The 11,272-nt window shown below is 31.1% G+C and overlaps 1 non-coding gene and 1 pseudogene across 1 annotated transcript; one reads left to right on the forward strand and one right to left on the reverse strand.

Moving 5' to 3' along the window:
* Nucleotides 1-1,519: 1,519 nt before the first annotated feature.
* On the reverse strand, nt 1,520-10,043 carry LOC114074223 (annotated as a pseudogene).
* Nucleotides 10,044-10,394: 351 nt separating this feature from the next.
* On the forward strand, nt 10,395-10,466 carry TRNAN-GUU. The gene has a single exon. It is a non-coding gene; the product is annotated as a tRNA-Asn (tRNA).
* The last annotated feature ends 806 nt before the right edge of the window (nt 10,467-11,272 follow it).

Raw genomic sequence — 11,272 nt, forward strand, 5'->3', positions numbered from 1 at the left:
ATATTGATTTTGTAATATGTATATTTTGTGGTAATTGCGTTGAGTATTTCCCAACAAATTGTTTATCAATGACCGAAGAATATGAACTTCCTACTTATGATCGCCGTGAAGAGAATTATAATCAAATCACTTTGGGTCGCTTACCAATGTCAGTAATTGATGATTACACAATTCAAACAATTTTGAATTTGCATTAAACAATGAATAAACCCTTAATTCAATTAAAAAAATTATCAATTACGAAGGCTTTGCTCGGATCTATAATAATGAGAGATACTTTCTTGGGCAATTCAAACTAGTGGTTTCTTAATGAGACTCCTAGCTTAGTTTAGATTGAAAACAAAATCGAGTTCAATATTATATATTATAATAGTAATGGTTTCAAAGTAGGTAATTGATATAAAAAATAGATAGGTTTAAACTACTCTTTTGACGAATAATGAATTGATAGTGGTCCAATAAAATAAAAACATCTACATCAATTCATACCCATTAGACTTTCGTTCAATTAACAATTTCAAAGTATCATGAAACTTAGAAAAACTGCTTTTTTCCTGTTTAGGTCAATAAAGTCATGAAATTCTTGGTTTTTGATTTTCTTTTATAAAATGTGGATTTGTCTGAACCAATACATTATTTTTCTTTTAGTCTTTCTAGGATCGGGTCTTATATGAGGGATCTAGGAGTCAGATTACTTACCAAACCAATTTGTTTGGCCTTTTCCTGAGATTGATTCTTGTTTGTACATCGTTATTCTATATTCTATCTAACACCTATTTTGTAGCTGCTCCATAGCTACTTATTTACATAGAAGCTATAAATGTTTTAATCATTTATGTTGTGATGTTCATGAATGTCTAAGAATATTACAAGGATTTTCATCATTGAACCGTAGGAGATGGAATTACTTCGATGGTTCGTATAAGATTTTTATTTCACTAATTACTACTATTTCAGATACGCCATGGTACGGGATTATTTGGACTACAAGATCAAACCAGATAATAGAGAAAGATTTTCTATCTAATAGTCAACAAAAGGGTTTATCATTATATTTTTTTTCTCCCATTTGAACTTATTTCCATAATCCTTTTAGTTGCTTTAATAGGTACAGTTGTTGTAGCTCGTCAACAAAAAATTTCTATTAAAACTTTGAATTCAAATAAAATTTTGTTGTCTTATCACACTCATTTTCCTTCAATTCAATTTGAACTATAGTTGGATAAATAGAAAGACTTTAGGTCAATCTAGTACCAATATATTTCTTTTTTCCATACTTGCTATATACTAGTCAATTAAATTAGTTGAATTATTGTTCATATTGAAAGGAGTCGAGATTGATAAGGAGTTGTTTAATGATTCTCAAACATGTACTTGTTTTGAGTGCCTATTTATTTTCAATCAGTATCTATGGATTGCCCACAAGTCCCAATATGGTTAAAGCCCTTATGTGTCTCTAACTTATATTCAACTCGGTTAATATAAATTTTGTAAGATTTTTTGATTTTTTCGATAATCGTCAATTAAAGGGAGACAGTTTCTCAAGTATTGTTATAGCTATTGCAGCCGCTGAAGCAGCCATTGGCCTAGCTATTGTTTCAGCAATTTACAGTAACAGAAAATCAACTCGTATCAACTAATAAAATTTTTTGAATTATTAATATTAATCATCTAGATTCTAATATTGAGAAATTGATTTTAATTAGCATGTTTACTATGTATATTTTTTTTTTTGCAAAACATAAGAAATCAAAGTATTTTGGCCTCTCTCATGTCTCTTAAACCAATCCAGAAAGGGGTTGATTAGAAAATTTTATAGTTCATTGATTCATCTAAATATATGATTCATTTCTAAGTTTAATAGATCAAAAATTTAGAACATTCAAAATTGTACAGAGCCAATGTCACATTCAGTAAAGATTTATGATACGTGTATAGGATGTACTCAATATGTCAGAGCCTGCCCCACTGATGTATTAGAAATGATACCTTAGTGTGGTTGTAAGGCTAAATAACTTGCTTATGATCCACGAATAAAGGAGTGTGTGTGTTATAAGAGATTGGAATCCCCCTCTCCAACAGATTTCTTGAGTGTCCGAGTTTATTTATGGCATGAAACAACTTGCAGTATGGGTCTAGCTTATTGATACGTTCGAGGAAACTCTACTTGACTCCATTTATTTTTTTTATTGACAAACCTTTGCTCAAAAATCAAAATATTTTGAGCACGATTTTTTTTGGTCCAAGTGTATCTTGTCTTTACAAGAATTATTTTCTTTGGTTAACATTAATTTTAGCTTTCCGATATTTGCGGGTACTTTAATTTTCTTTCTTCCCCATAAAGGAAATATGGTAATTAGGTGGTATACAATATGTATATGTATTCTAGAACTCCTTTTAACAACTTGTGCATTTTGTTATCATTTCTAATCGAACTACTAGAGGATTATAAATGGATCAATTTTTTTTATTTCCATTGGAGATTAGGAATTAATGGACTCTCTATAGGACCTATTCTATTAACAGGATTTATCACTACTTTAGTAACTTTAGCCACTTTGCCAGTTACTCGTTATTCTAGATTATTCGATATTCTAATTTTAGCAATTTACAGTGGTTAAATTGGCTCATTATATCTCGGGACCATGTACTGATTTCATCATGTGAGAGTTAGAGTTAATTCTTGTTTATCTACTTCTAACCATGTGGGAAGGAAAGAAACGTCTATACTTAGCTACAAAATTTATTTTTTACACGGCAGGGGGGTCCGTTTTTTCTTAATGGGAGTTTTTGGTGTTGCTTTTATGATTCTAATGAACCAACATCAAATTTTAAAACATCAGTTAATCAGTCATATCCTCATATCCTGTGGTTTTAGAAAAAATCTTCAATATTGGATTTTTTATTGCTTTTGTTGTCAAATCACCCATTATACCCCTACTTACATGGTTACACGATACCCATGGAGAAGAACATTATGTACTTGTATGCTTCTAACCGGAGTAATATTAAAAATGGGAGCGTATGGATTAATTCGAATGGATATGAAATTATTACCTCATGCCTATTCTATATTTCTTGTTGGATGATGATAATAGGTACATTACAAATAATCTATGCCGCTTCAACATCTCTTGGCCAACGGAATTATTTTTTTAAAAAAGAATAGCTTATTCCTCTGTCGCTCATGTGGGTTTCATAATTACAAGAATTAGTTCTCCAACCGATACAGGACTTAATGGAGCCCTTTAATAAAAAACCACTCATGGATTTATTGGTGCTACACTTTTTTTCTTGGCGGAACAACTTATGATAGAATCCACATTGTTTATCTTGACGAAATGAGCGAAATAGCTATTTCAATACCAAAAATGTTCACGATGTTCACTAGCTTTTCGATGGCTTCCCTTGCATTACAAGGTATGAGTGGTTTTCTTGCAGAATTTATAGTATCTTTTGGAATAATTACCGATAAAAAACCTTTTAATGACAAACCTACTATTACTTTTTTAATGGCAAGTGGAATTATATTAACTCCTATTAATTCATTATCTATGCTAGGCCAGATGTTGTACATTGATAAAAGCTATTTAACGCCCCGTAGGATTCTTTTTTTGATTCTGGACCGCGACAGTTACCATATTTTTACCCGTAAAAAGCATTGGTATATACCCCGATCTCATTCTATCATTAGCAGTTGACAAGGTCGAAATTATTCTATCTAATTTTTTTTACAGATAATTGGATGACTGAAATAAAAAACCTATGTTTGTTTTTAATAATAATCTTGGAAAATGAAAAAAAAAGTCTTTTTTTTCTTCTCTTAACATAAGAATTAATAGAAAACAATGAAATTGAACTACATATGGTAGAAAACTGTGTGAATCATCAATACAATATTTGATTCACACGGTCCGCATTCTGGTTCATACAATGTGTCGCCCACTCTTGTGGTTGTAATAACTTGTCTTGATTTCAATTAAATGTTGATGGAAAAGAACCATAACTATGCAACGCGATTCCTAATAGATTGACCCCAAAATAGCACATCCAAATTATAATAAAACCTATCGATGGAAAAATTGCAGAATTTATACCCCGCAAATTTCTATTTGTTTGAGTATGTAAATAAATTGGAAATACGATCCAAGTAACATACCGCTCCCGAAAGGATTCCTATGGTTTAAATGTAAATCCTAAAATAATAACCCAATAACTTCAATAATCCAATTGTTGAATCAATTGGGACATGTGATAATTTTTGGCAAAATAAAATGAAGTATTTTTGACAACATTTTCATCCATGAAAAATGACTCGTTTAAAAGAACATTTATCTTATAAAAAAAGTTTCTGTTTTTTCGAAATGTAATTACTAGAAGTGCTATTGATAATAACGATGCACATAAAAGGGACGCATAGCCCAATATCATCATACTCACGTGCATTATTAGCCACTCAGGTTGAAGAGCATGAACTAATACCTAAAGTAAAAAAGCCTTGGGTCAAAATAACACTTGGCCCAGTTATTTTACTTAAATTAAAATATCTTTTTGAAATATGGAATCATATGAATAAGGGATAAAATCCATGAAAAGGAAGATTAAATATTCATATAAATCGCTTAGTGGGAAATGTCGTGAAGAAATCCATCGAGTAACTATGATCCTCTTATACAAGAAAAAGCAACTATTATGCCTTTTTCTAACGAATTGTATAGTTTAACAATTTCATCGACTAAAAAGGTTATCAAATGAACCGTAATTAGAATTGAAATGATCTAAAGGAAATGCGAGTTAATATATGCTCTAAGGTTGAAATATATCATTAAAAAGAAGAGTCCTTTAATTACATAATTCTAAAATGGAAATCAGGAATTGAATTCATTATAAAATCTATTTATCCGTTTTAGAAGATTGTATTCCGACACTCGGACTCGAACGAAGATGCATTAGCACTGCTTCCTAAGAGCAGCATGTCTACCAATGTCACCACAACGGCTTGTCTTTAACTCATAATAGCCTAAGAATAAGCAATCATTGAGATTGAGTAAGCTATTTTAGTTTAATAATTATTCAAATGGATGAATACCAATAAAAAGTTGCTCAAATAGGAATTTGAGGTTCAAGGTTCAAGATTTTTTATTTTAGTTTAGATTCTTAGAGTTTTTTATTTAACCTGGGTCTTTCCTATATTTTCCGTTTTCCTCTAATTCAACTCTTGTAACTAAACTATTCTATACTCAACTAAGCAATAGAGTTCAAAAAGTTTTTATTTTCATTGTTTAAGCAGAAATTTCTTTTTTTTTTTCATAAATCTAAAATAAAACAGAAAAAGGATTTTGACGACAAAATAGAAAGAAAAGAACCAATTTTGCATCGCTAAAAATTGACAAATAATCATACAAAGTTTCACTAAGCAATTTTCTCTATTGGGTTAAGGGCAAGATACACATGGGGGTATATATAATAATTCAGAGAAAATTAAAAGTGAAAAAGGTCGAGAAAACAAAAAGGTTTAAAAATAGATCAATTGCTTTTAGTGAGTTCTTAACTTTAATTAAAGATTTTTACATACTTTCTTCTATAGATATGCAATTATAGAATTTTATTTTCATTTTATTATTTAAATAGGTCGATGAAAAAAATAAAATTCCCCACCTTGCAATCGAAATGATATTTATTATTTTGTCAACAAAAAATTATCATTCAGTGAATAGTAAATACAAGATTTCTAATTCTATTATTTTCTATATCAATCATAATTGAATAGAGTTCTGTTACATATGAATTAATGAGCTAATAATTTCAAATAGAAAAGGGAAATCATTCAATTATATTCCATTAGATAATACTTGAAGACTAATTGAATAATTATTTTAAGTTAATTCAAATTATTCTAGAGTTTTATTACTTGTTTATTTTTGTTTGGCGTACAAAAAAACTTTTTAAATTCCCAGTAGAAAAAGATTTCTCTAATGAAAAAGCCTTTAATGCTATCCAATATCCCTTCCTTTTTCAAATATTTTTACGAATACACTTTTTGAGGTTGAAGTGCGTTTTTTTTGGAACTGCCATTTAGAAATTTAAAAGTTATTGATTGTTATAGCTGCATGTGAAAGACATCTATTATTCAAAAGGAATTCTTTTTACTACTATATATTTTTATCTGATAAGGTCCTCCCCAAATAAAACATAATCGAGATAGGCAAAATCCATGTGAAAGTTGCAGAATAATGGAAATAAAATAGAAGAGCAATCTTTATCTAACATTCTTTTTGATTCATCAAATCTATACCTATATAATTTGATAATCGGATGTTCTGTAGAAATGAAGAAAGAAAATTTGTTGAACTTAATACAAAAATAAAATAACGAATCACAAAAATATTCGATTTCTATTTATGGTTCCACATTTCATTTACATGCAATAAAATAGCTCGAAAGGTTTAAAAATAAGAACCGCATTTTACTTTGGGAAATGAAAAACTTAAATCCCTGTTTAATTCACTTATCAAACATGGATTATAAAAATAGGCTTATTTAATAGGAGAGTAGTAATTAATCCCTTTTCTATCATTTGAACAATCGTAACTTCGTGGTTTGAATAGTTGAAGTATTTAGCAAAGACTCAGAATAAGTAAGAATAAAAAATTCTATTTAAGTCCATATTTTTACTTTTTATTCGCTCCTTTCAAAAGAGGTAGGATTCGGCGAATCGAAAATAATTAATTAAGAATTCAAAACTTTTTCATGGAACAAACATATGAATATGTATGGATCATACCTTTCAATCCACTTCCAGTCCCTATGTTAATAGGAGCGGGACTTATTCTTTTCCCAACGACAACAAAAAGGTTTCGCCGTATGTGGGCTTTTCAGAGTATTTTATTGTTAAGCATAGTCATGATTTTTCAATCTACCTGTCTATGTAGCAAATAAATAGGAGTTCAGTTTATTAATGTGTATGGTCTTGGATCATTAATAATGATTTTCATTTAAACTTCGAATACTCAATCGACCCACTTACTTCTATTATGTCAATATTAATCATTAATGTTGGAATTATGGTTTTTATTCACAGTGATAATTATATGGCTCATGATCAAGGTTATTTTAGATTTTTTTGCTTATATGAGTTTTCTCAGTACTTCCATGTTGGGATTAGTCAGTAGTTCGAATTTGATACAAATTTATATTTTTTGGGGATTGGTTGGGCTGTGTTCCTATCTATTGATAGAATTTTAGTTAAACACGACCTGTTGCGGCAAATGCTTGTCAAAAAGCGTTTGTAACTAATCGTGTAGGGGATTTTGATTTATTATTAGGAATATTAGGTGTTTATTGGATAGCTAGGAGTTTTGAATTTAGAGATTTATTCCAAATATTTAATAACTTGATTTGTAATAATGAGGTCAATTTTTTATTTGTTACGTTATGCGTTGTTTTCTTATTTGCGGATGTACTTGCTAAATCATCCCAACTCCCCCTTCATGTATTGTTACCTGATGCCATGGAGGGTCCTAGTGCTATTTCGACTCATATACATGTTGCTACTATGGTAGCTGCGGGAGTTTTTCTTGCAGCTCGAGTTCTTCATCTTTTTAGAGTTATACCTTACATAATGTATTTGATCTCGGTTATAGGAACAATAACAATATTTTTTGGAGCTACTTTTGATCTTGTTCAAAAATATATTAAGAGAGGTTTAGCGTATTCCACAATGTCTCAATTGAGCTTTAGGTATGGGGTCTTACCGAAGCGCTTTATTTCATTTGATTACTCATGCTTACTCCAACTAATTTTTTTTTTAGGATCTGGATCCATTATTCATTCATGGAAACTATTGTTTGAAATTCTCCAGCTAAAAGCTAGAATATGGATGTAATGGGAGGTTTAAGAAAACATATACCAATTACAAAAATCACATTTTTATTAGGTACACTTTTTTTTTGTGGTATTCCATCTCTTGCTTGTTTTTCGTGCAAAGATGAAATTCTTAATGATAGGTGGTTGTATTCGCCAATTTTCAATAATAGATTGGGCATGGCGGGATTAACCGCATTATATATGTTTCGGATCTATTTACTTACTTTTGAAGGGCATTTAAACGCTCATTTTCAAAATTATGGTGGGAAACACAAAAAACCCACTTCTATTCAATATCTCTATGGGGTAAAAATGCAGTTAAGAAAAACTCTTGCTTATTAACAATGATTAATAATGAAAGTACATATTTATTGTCAAAAAGTAAGTATCCAATTGCTAAAAATGCAAGAAAGATGACACAATTTTTTATGTCTATTGCTTATTTTGACCATAAAGTCGTTTCTTCCTCTCCGTATGAATCGGACAATACAATGCTATTCCCAATATTTTTATTAGGTCTCTTTACTTTGTTTGTGGGAGCTATAGAAATTCCTTTCAACCAGGAAGGAGTTAATTTGGATATCTTATCGAAATGGTTAACTCCATCTATAAAACTTTTGCATCCAAAGTAGAACAATTTGCTGGATTGGAATGAATTTTTAAAGAATGCTGTTGTTTTAGTTAGTATAGCTTCTTTCAGAATATTTATAGCATTCTTTTTACATAAACCAATTTATTCTTCTTTAAAAAATTTGGAGTTCATTAACGCTTTTGCTAAAAAGGGTTCTAAGGGAATTTTGTGGGATAAAATTGTAAATGGCATATATGATTTTGGTCATATAATCGTGCTTACATATATACTTTTTTATACAAGATTCTTTGTTGGTGGGATAAGAGGATTAGCTGAATTTACTCATTTTTTTGATCAACGAGTAATTGATGGGATGACTAATGGGGTTGGGGTTATTAGTTTCATTGTTGGAGAAAATATCAAATATATAGGGAACGGACGCATCTCTTCTTATACTTTCTTGTATTAGCTTATGTTTCCATCTTTTTATTAGTTTATTACTTACTTTTTAACTTTTTTTAATAAAATAAATTCTTGATTTCCATTTTTTATCAAGCAGTTGCAATTTGCAATTTTCTAGATTCCCCGTGTTATTATTATTCTGATAAGAATCCCGATAATCATAAATTTGACTATTACTATTATTAATATTATTATAGCCTATCTCTGTAAGGTGAGAGTGAAATTTGTCCTTTATTTTGTCATTTCCATTCACTCGGATTTCTTCCGTTTCATCGATTTTGTCTAGATATCACCCTTCTTCTGAAAAAAGGGGAGGAAAAGGATAAGGATTTTCTTCAGTGGATCCCTCATGTTCCTGTTTAGTAGTACCCTTAATTTTGGTAGCGGTTTCTATTTCTACATATCTTTCTTCCTCACTTTCCACCCTTTATTTTGTTTTTGGGGCTCTTTTCAGTTTGTTAGAAAGAATGGGTGAGGGTATTCTGCCTAAATGGTAGACACGGGCAATAAATAAGAGAATACTAAAGATCTGAGCCATAGAATTTCTCAATTCTAATACAAGTTACTTATTAGATCAAATGTACTTATTCGATCTAAGAGAACGATTTTGTCGTATCCAGACTAATACTAATCCAAGCCATTTTATTAATAAAATGTGACCAATTAACAAACAAACAAAACCACTTGTTACAAATAAAATCTTGTTGTTGCATTGAAAGAGACAAATGTTGACTAATCTTGCTAACATAGAAATTGGTAAAATGAAATGGTTGAATAATAGAAAAATGATATTGTTTACGAATACACATTTAATATTGAGATTACACATTGATTTTCTGGTAGTAGATCCATAGTAAAAAAAGTGTTTGTGATTGTTCTAGAAGAAATGAAACAAAAGATATGGTAGAGCTAGGACAATTATTGTATAAGGTCTACGCAATGCTAGATGTAGAGGCGCATGATAGATCGATATGAACATCATGAGTTGTCCCATAATAAAACCAATTGTAGCTGATACCTTCTTCTCTATTCCTTCTTCCATAACTAGAGCTCGGAGAAGGAAGAGATAAGAAGGCCCTATGGAGAATGTGGCCAGAATTCCATAATAGATTCGGACCACAACGACCAAATTCATTATCTTCATGCATAAGGATACTGGATTACTTAGTAGAAATGATTGAAAAATCATCACAAACCTACCTTATTTCATTTATATTGAAATTTCAGGATTATTATATATGGAAAAATAAATAGAAAGAGATAGACTAGAAACGACATTTGTTATGTCAATTACACCAAAGGGATATTAAACGAATTGAATTGGGATATGGATGGAATATAATGAAATAGAGACACTTTGAGGTTCCCTATCAAATGAGGCATGTAAGGGAGCCACTATGAAGAAGTTCTGGGAGTTACGAAGGAAGCTTCAATCTCATATTGTTCATGGGTTGGGAACTGGAATTAAACTCTATGAGATCGAAACTCTTGTTTTTCCTTAGTAGCTCAGTGGTAGAGAGGTCGGTTGTTAATCGATTGCTCGTAGGTTCGAATCATACTTGGGGAGATTTGATTGATTCTGAATTATTTCATTCAGAATAAAAGGGCTCGCTTTGCCCGTTAAGAGTAGGTAACCCGTTCCCTGTCTTTGTTTCTATTGCATTATATCTCATCGTATCACATTTTATTCTTCAAGATTAGAAAATAACCATCAATACCTTGGTTTAGGTCCGAGATAATCCTTTGTTCCACAGCCCTGGGGATATTTAAAACTAGCCAATTAAAAAGTCACAGATGTGCTAGCACTGCATCTTTGATGAAGTCCTCGATTCTTTCGAAAGGTCAAAGTTGTCGTGAGCAAAGATATTAATGATGAGGAAGGCCTTTTTTTTATGCTACTAACACTTGCTCTGCTTTCTGCCCAAGCCTAGCTGAGTAAGATTTACAGGGCGTAAAACAAAAAAAATACGTCGATCAAGCATACTATGTGTAATGATTCCCCCATTCACTATAAATAAAAATATAAAAAACCTTTCCATTTCGACAAAACACCCAAACCCAAGTTCTATAGCTTTTTGTTAGCTATCCCTATCATGATTTTCCTACTCCCAGAGGGAAAGGTACTTTTCTTTTGAGCCGGTTGTGGGCGAGGAGGGATGTAAACCCCCAACACCGTGGTTCGTACCCACATGCTCTAATCCTCTGAGCTAGAGGCCCCACCCCATCTCACTGGATCTATTTTTGGGAGTATCCTAAAAAAAGGAACCTTTCCTCTCCCCCAGCCCTTTTTGGGTTAAGAAGATGTGAAAGTGCATTTATCTCTGTAAGTCAATAAGAAGAGCGAGTTCCGAGGTGCGAAGTGGGAGAGAAAGG

Source organism: Solanum pennellii, chromosome 10 (assembly GCF_001406875.1).
Source record: "Solanum pennellii chromosome 10, SPENNV200".
Taxonomy (NCBI): Eukaryota; Viridiplantae; Streptophyta; class Magnoliopsida; order Solanales; family Solanaceae; genus Solanum; species Solanum pennellii.